General features: G+C 47.0%; 1 long non-coding RNA gene across 10 annotated transcripts in view; it reads right to left on the bottom strand.

The window, feature by feature from the left end:
• Positions 1-724: 724 nt before the first annotated feature.
• Positions 725-7704, bottom strand: part of LOC137851482 (uncharacterized) — an 88794-nt gene continuing 81814 nt past the window's right edge. For 9 of the 10 annotated variants that reach the window (XR_011093233.1, XR_011093231.1, XR_011093226.1 and 6 more), the window contains one exon: positions 725-2788. This is a non-coding gene — a long non-coding RNA (uncharacterized lncRNA). The remainder of the gene's footprint in view (positions 2789-7704) is intronic. The other variant, XR_011093230.1, reaches the window with a different exon arrangement.

Here is a 7704-nt window from a genome sequence, read left to right as displayed (position 1 = left end):
AGCTTTGATTACAGCCATGCAGGTTCTGTATATCCAATGCTAGACAGTCCGCAGGTACAGAAAAGGCAAATGGGTCCCTCTGTGGCTTTGATGAGCAGATGAAGCAGGGATTTCACCAGATCCTAGTGGAACATGTCTACCTAGACATGTGCAAACAGACCTGGGCTTGCTCCACTCATACTAAGGTCAACCAGACTCAGTCCAGCTTAAGACAAAAGCCACGGAGACACAGTGCTCTGCCCAAGCTCATATGCCCGAGTGGATGCCCAGCAGACCTTTGATTCTGTCCTCCACAACAGTTACATGAGAATGAAGGGTTACAAATTCACTATGATCCAGAAAATTCCTAATAGCCATAGCTAATAACTTCTAGAAAGAATAGGTTTAAGTGAACAAGTGTACAACACTGCCTTGTTTGAATGGTGGCTTTCACGCCAATTGCTTTGGGAATAATTTGGGGACCTGTGTTACCATACTGTTTAGGTTCGTGGAAAAATTATTAAGAAACACAAGCTTATTGTCAGGAGACATAAAGTTCCTCGAAAGGATCCCACACCTCCACAAAATAAACAAAAATATTTAGGAATCCACAAGGTAAGAACGGTGGAAAACCAGTTAGAAGGTGTATAATGAAGGGAAATCCACCCTTGGGTGGCAACAGCTGCTAAAAACCCAACCCAACCCAAACAAAACCCCCACAACAGCAATGACCTCACTGCTATGGTTTGCGAGGAACGGTTTATTCAACAGAATAGAACTTGTTCACAGGGAAGAAAGTGAGTTGAAATGCAGCCAACACAAAGATAAATATGAATGTACAAAGGCTTTATGATCCTAGGTGATCATCAAAAGGCCAGTCCAACAGCCATGTGAAAACAGCCATTTGCCACATCACCAACATCCTTGTGTACAGATGGCACCTGGAAGTGCCTGACGAACCATCCCAGCAACCACCAGGCTCGATCACGTTGAGCTCGAATGCCTCTGTAAACACACAAGAATAAAGCATATTTCTAGGTGTAGGTGGGTGACAAGACAACCACGCGCTGAAATAGAAGGAGCTGATGGCGTACCGGACTTTTCCCTTCTGTTGAAATAAAATTTTGCCCTATGCTGTATTTATTTATGGAGGCCTGGAATTAGTTTCAATATAGTTTGAGGGAGAAAATAAGAAAATTAATGACCTTCTATACCTCAGAACTCCTGACACAGTTGGAGAGGGAAAAAAAAAAACAAAGAAAAAAACACTTTTTCATCCTATAAATCACATGGATGCAATCCCAACGGGTGAGGCAGAATGGGCTGAAACTCATAGTTCAGTTCCACAACACAACACGGCATGAGTCTAGCAACTCAACACAGCCAAAAATCCGGTAGCCTCTCCCCATCTCCCCTTTCTAACAGCACAGTGAGCTGTGGCTGGATGAGTGCTGCAGTCAGTGCAAGGACAGAGGTCACCAGTGGTGCTGTCCTTGTTGGTGGCAGAAGGGTGACAGCCCAGCACACAGGCAATGAGCAGCAGAAGGAGGAGAAGGAGGAGGAAGGGAAGGCATAATGTATGTATAAGAGGCTCATTTTGTTTTTCTGGGAAACTGCTTATAACCAAAACTCCAAATCAGATGCAAATTTCATAGCTGGAAAGAATGGTGTTTGTCTCTGTTTTGGTTTTGTTTGGAGCTTCTTGGCCTGTTCAGCAAGATGCTTGCAAGCATCTTGTCCTAATGGAACAATTATGATTTTCCTTCAGAATTTCAAGCTGACTCAGACAACTACCAAAAGCAGTTCTCACTACCAAACACATTTATCTCTTTTCAGAAGGAAAAAACCATAATATTTCACTATTCCCTACTTCTGCATGAATGAACCAGCTAAGAAAAAAAGAGAAGACACCCACTTAGTCTAGAAGAGGATAAAAATGCATTCAAAATGCTTTCAAAATTGCACAGACCACATAAGTGGGAAAGAAAGTGAGTGAACAGACAAGAGAGCTGCTCTAACCCCCTTCATGTCACAGGTGCAGGGCAGCCAGGAGCGCCCATTACTCCTAAAAGTACAGCAGGAGACTCCTTCCAAGCTCCATATTCCCCTTCCTCTTCTGTTTGTTAAAACATTGAAATGCTCTTTGCCAGAAAGGGCTCTGACATTGTCCAAATTACAACCAAAATTACAGGTGTTGCTTTCCTAGCTCCAATCTCAGACTACACTTCACTGGGACCAGTGCCTAACTCATCTCACCATGCTGTATGTCCCACCCCAGATGAGCTGCCGTGGACGATGTGGTGGCTGCAGCTGTAGGGCACAAACACAGGGATGTAGGGTGGAAGACAGAATTGGTGGAAAGACTTCACCGGGAATCAGCAATGGCCCCAAACAGGCACCCAGAAAAGCAGAGCCCCCGGGCAGGGAGTGGGGCAGTTTCAGCAGGGACGAGTCAGGGCACGCTGCTACACGGGGGACTTGGTAGGTCAGGTTGATGGTTGGACTTGATGGGCACCCATCCCACGGAGAAGCCCACGTCTGATCTGGATCAAAGGCACGCTGCTGGGCCATCCTGTGGGCAGGAACTGGTTGTAATGGTCGTGAAAGCCAGATCTGTGAAGGAGATGGAAGGGGGAAGTGTTGCAGCTCCCGGCTGGCTCCCTAGAAGCAGGTTCACACGGAGGAAAGACGAGACAGTCGGCAGCTGCCGAGGTTGGTTTCCAATCCAGAGCGCTGGGAAATGGTGGGTGTAAAGAAATTACTGAGGCTCTAGTTTTGTGGCTTTCTGCTGTCTTCTGCATAAATCAAGCTTGAGTATTGAGAGAGAAAAGACCAAAAAACAAACAAACAAAAAAAGTGATAAATGCCTTGTGTTTCACAGAAACAATTCTCCCAAAATAAACCACGTACAGTCCTGCTGCTAACTCTTGCAGCAAAATACATTTTTGCAGAGGTCTTGCAGAGAAATACATTCACCAGCCCCAAATGAAATAAATTATTCCCCACACCTCTTTTGCTCTTTACTTCTCAATGAGATGCTGACTTCAAAGCCCAGCTGGAGCCATTTGGATGCTAATAACATTAAGCATCTGCAATCTAAGAAATAAACCCTTTCCTGGAATCCACGCCCTCACCTAATCCACCCCCTCCTCTCAGCTCTTTCACCGAATGCCTGCAGATCCACCTTTCCCAAGGATAACTCTTGTAATTCCGCATCCCTCTCTGGAATTTAACCCACTCTAACTCCTCCTCTCCCCAGCCCCCTGCCCTGTAAGCACTGCAACCTGCCCAAGGGCCAGTCCCCAAGCAGGGGCTGCGGTAGCTGTAAAGACCTTAAAACACTCCAACCTTTGATTTTTTTAATTATTATTATTATTTTTTAACACCATTTTCTTTGGAAATTGTTTTGGTGGGGTTTCAGCTTCAACCATTTGAAAAAGTACACAAGTACCCTGCAAGGCTATGGAGGTACCCCACCGTGCTCTGCCGCACTCAGCCCTGATGTGTAGGAATATCTTCTCCCTTGAGTTTCAGCCTCTGCTCCATCACATAAGTCCTCTACGTTGCTGCCAAGCAGCTCTCACTCGCTCCCAGCCTTAATTTCCAGCTATTAGATGGGAGCAGCCAGCCTGGTGCCTGCCCGGCCGGCAGCGACAGGGCGAAGGCTGCGCCTGCAGGACGCACAGGCACTGATGCAATGGGAAGTACCTACGGTGCCCAGCAAAACCACGTCTCCTCTCCAACTGGGTGCTGCCTGTAACTTCCATTCACTGAATTCCACAAGGAAAGCAAGTGAAGGAGGCATGAAGGAGGCATGAAGCAGGCATGCTCCTGCAGCACACTGTGGAAAAGCTTCAGACTTCACCTCCACCAGCCTTCATTTGCAAATTCATGTCCAAAAAAGGTTCCTGCTCCCCCACATGGAAAAGGTGATGCTGAAGCTTTGAAGCAGCCTGTTTGCCACCTCTGTGCATTGAGGGCAACACAGGCAGCAGGTGAGGGTTGGGCTGAGATCAGGCACTGCTGATTAAATCCCTGCGGAAGGTGGAGTGGCAGTCTGAGTCTGTGATGTGCTGATGTGCTGCACGGATGCTCCTACCCCGGCCACACCAGTTGTAGGGCTGGGAAATGGGAAGAAATCTGGGTGGAAGGGAGGAGAGCACTGAGGGAGAAGAGGTGCAGCCTCCTGGGGGAGACCTAGGAGCACTCAGGAGCACCTGAGGTGGGTGGGAAGTTCTCCATCCAGGCACCCACAGAGAGGGGTTGCGCAGCCTCAACTGGAAAGCTGCCTGAGTGTAACTGGAAAGTGAGCTGCCCGAGTGTAAGGAAGGAGAGAAGGGGGAAAATGCTGAGGCAGAAGCAACAGACTACACAAGCTGAAGACTACACAACAGCCAAAGATGTCATGGGGGTCCCAGCACCCTTCTCATCCCCACCTCATCCCCAGAAGGACCACATCAGATGCACTTCACCCCCAGGGTAACACTAACCGAAGCAGAAGTGTGGATTTCAGTAAGTTCCTTTACCAAATGTTCTCAAAGAGCTTAAAGAAAACCCAGTGGTAAATTTGGATCAATTCTCCATTTACAAAGGAGGAGGCTCAGCCACATTAAGCACACATTTTCCCTGCAGAGCACACCCAAAAGTAGCGCACACCCAAATTCACACGCATGCAGCAGAAATAAATGAAATTAGGTTTCCTGCTCCTTTAATGAGCCTCCAACTCCAGCTGCTCAGTAAAACGGGACAGCTGCTCAACAGGAACCCTGTGTGAAAGAGTCAGAGGTGCAACTACAAGCATTTTTGTGGAAATCTTCCTTTTTTCAACAAATGTACCTTTGAAATCAAAAGCAGCCATCCAGAAGACACAGGGAAACTGAGATAACAGCAATCATTCAAACGACGTGCGATTCTCAACAAAGCAAAGGCAAAGCATTTAAACTCAGTCAAGTTAACACACACCTTGAAAGGTTTAGGTGAACAAAACGTTAAAGAAGCATGAAGCAGAAAAACTTAACATTATTAATAGAAACAGAAAAGGAAACGGAAAGAGAAGTGGAGAAGGAAATGGAAAAGGGGACGGTAGCTCGTCACCCAACACACCGGCCGTTTGTAACGGGCTAGGGCAGCTTTCAACGCCTTCCTTCAAAAGACGACAACATTTATTTTACTAACACAATACACGAGCTGGCACGGACTTGCAGTACGTAAGCCCTTTTACAAACCTGTGCTTTGCCACGCTAAATAAAAGCAGTTTGTGGGCAGGCTCCTTGCAGGAAGAGGCTGTAGGGATCAGTATCACTGTGACTTCACCCCACAAATGGCGCTGTAGGGTGGGAAAGACACTAACCCATACAAGCAGGGGGTTGCAGGAAGCTGAGATCATTACATGAGGGTGAAGCTCACCTCGGCCCGGGGAGGCCCCACTCCATCTGCTGTGGTGTTTGCTGCAGCATCCCCCAGTGCTTGTGCCCCCACATCCTTTAAGCACCAGCACCAGCAGCCTGCCCCACAACACCAGGCTGTTTATGCCCTTAAAAAAGTAATATGCTGAAAGCAGAGGGAGGGGAAAAACTTTGCTGAAAACTAGCAAAACCATGCTTAGAGCGGAAAGCCCTCTGCACATCACCAATTTGAAAGTGTCAAAATATGAGGTCTGCAAGGTGAAGGGTGCTGAGAAGAGGTGGGAACACGCTGCTGCTCACTTCACCCCTTCCTAGAGACCTGACAAGACAAATTCCACTTCCTCCATTGTGTGAGCACTGCTGTGCAGATCCCAGCTGCTGCATTTTGCATTGGCTGTGCCATAAACCAGGGGAGATGTGTAGGGCAGCTGCCCCATCCACCCCGAGCAGTGCCCCCCACACCCAGCCAAACCCATGTGGTTTGGATTAGCAATGCCTCATCCTCTGCAAAAAGCCGGCGCATTTCATTGAACCACCATGCATTGACCCTTGAGGCAGATTTAAATCACCTGAAACACAGGATACACAGCATTTCAACATCAATAAATGGAGGAAAAGGTGCCCACAATCTTTTCTTTCTTTTTTTTCAAAACTGACCCTCCATCCCATCAAAGTAAAAGGCCATCAATGGTACACTGACTGACCAAGCATTGTCCCCAGCTCTGCAAACCACTCCTCAAGCCCCGGACTGACACACTGTGGGTCTGCTACTCCCATGCATACACACAACCATCCCATCGCATCCCATCCCATCGCATCCCATCCCATCCCACAGCATGGATCTGACCTCAGGACCTCGTCCCAAAACTCCTGCTACTCTTTTCAACTCCCTTACCCACCCATCGCAATAAAGCTCCAAGTGGTTTACAGCAGAGATTCAGAGGCCTCTGAGATATTTCCAGATTTTTTATTTTTATTTTTTACTGGCTATGTATTTCTGGCTAAAGTCAACAGCTACAGTCATTGCTATTACACATTGTCCTCAGTCTGAGGGCTATTTTTGCACACGGTAAAAGGAACCACAGTTCTTTCTGATTAATTCCACAGAAATGTCCATTGCTCAGACAGGATTCTGTAAAGCCAACTTGAACTAATCACTGGATTAGCTTAAAACAATTAAATTATGTGGATGATCATCCTCTGGCATCCAAAACATCCTTCCGGGTTTTTTGTTCACTTTTAATGATTTTTTTTTTGTTCTGTTCTTATTGTCACCATCGGGTTAATCGCAGACAGAGCAGAAACCTCCCTACCAGTAAGCTCGTCATGGTGTTGCCCAAAATAACACAGTTCATTTCCGTAACCGGCTTTCCACAGAAGGACATCCCCACTTCCAGTCATGGCTCAGCACATGCCTTGGGATTCAGTCTGAAGGGTCAGATGTCCACTACGGAGCTGCATGGTGCTGCAAACCCCAGCACTGTACCATGCAGAAGGTAATAAACACAGATATGAGCCAACCTCAAGGCGTTTTGGCAGCACCAGAGCCCACCTTGCACGCCAGGCACAAAAAGACCCTAAATTGGACCCGCAGTGTACAGAAAAAAGCAATGCTGCAAAACAAAGTTGGCAATGCTCCTTCACACACCTTTCCCCCAAGTTTTATGATGAAAGAAAACAAGGCTGCAGGTATTTCTATCATCAGCTGGGCTTTTAGAGGAACAAAATGCTTATTTTGATGCTTCAGAGTCGATCAGGGGTCAGCACAACCTCCAGCTGGGCAGCAGCCCCGCAGGACTCCCCACACAACACTTTCTCCTCTCCTTTCCCTTTGTTGAAGCACCATTTGAAGTAAAAGCCTTGCAATGCAGTAACCACAGAAAGGCAAGCAACCAAATTATGAAGAAAGCACACAAAGCACATGATGACATTTAAAAGTGAGGTTGCTCTTACTCATTTGAATTTCAAAGGCCAGGTTGACACAAGACATTTTTCCTGTTATAGCTTTGTCTGCTGAGGGAATAATACCCATTTTTGACAGCTGTTGCCGCACAGCATTAGCCAAAGCCTTCCTGTAGAGGCAGCTGCAATGACATTGAACTCTTGACTGGAGAGCTTCAGGTCTAACCTGGGAAACCCCCACTCTGTCTGATACAGCCCACACTGATCTCTGAAGGCTTACTCATGTCCACACATACACCGACCCTTCCAGAACGAGCTATGGTTTGAGTGACTATTAAGCTGAAACTTCTAAGTGTTTTCTTTCCTTCAGCAATTTCACACTGCTGAAACCTTTTTATCATCAGCAGAGCTCTCACTG

Source organism: Anas acuta, chromosome 2, assembly GCF_963932015.1.
Source record: "Anas acuta chromosome 2, bAnaAcu1.1, whole genome shotgun sequence".
Taxonomy (NCBI): domain Eukaryota; kingdom Metazoa; phylum Chordata; class Aves; order Anseriformes; family Anatidae; genus Anas; species Anas acuta.
Note: the sequence above shows the minus strand (reverse complement) of the source record. Positions and strands in the feature narration are given on the sequence as shown.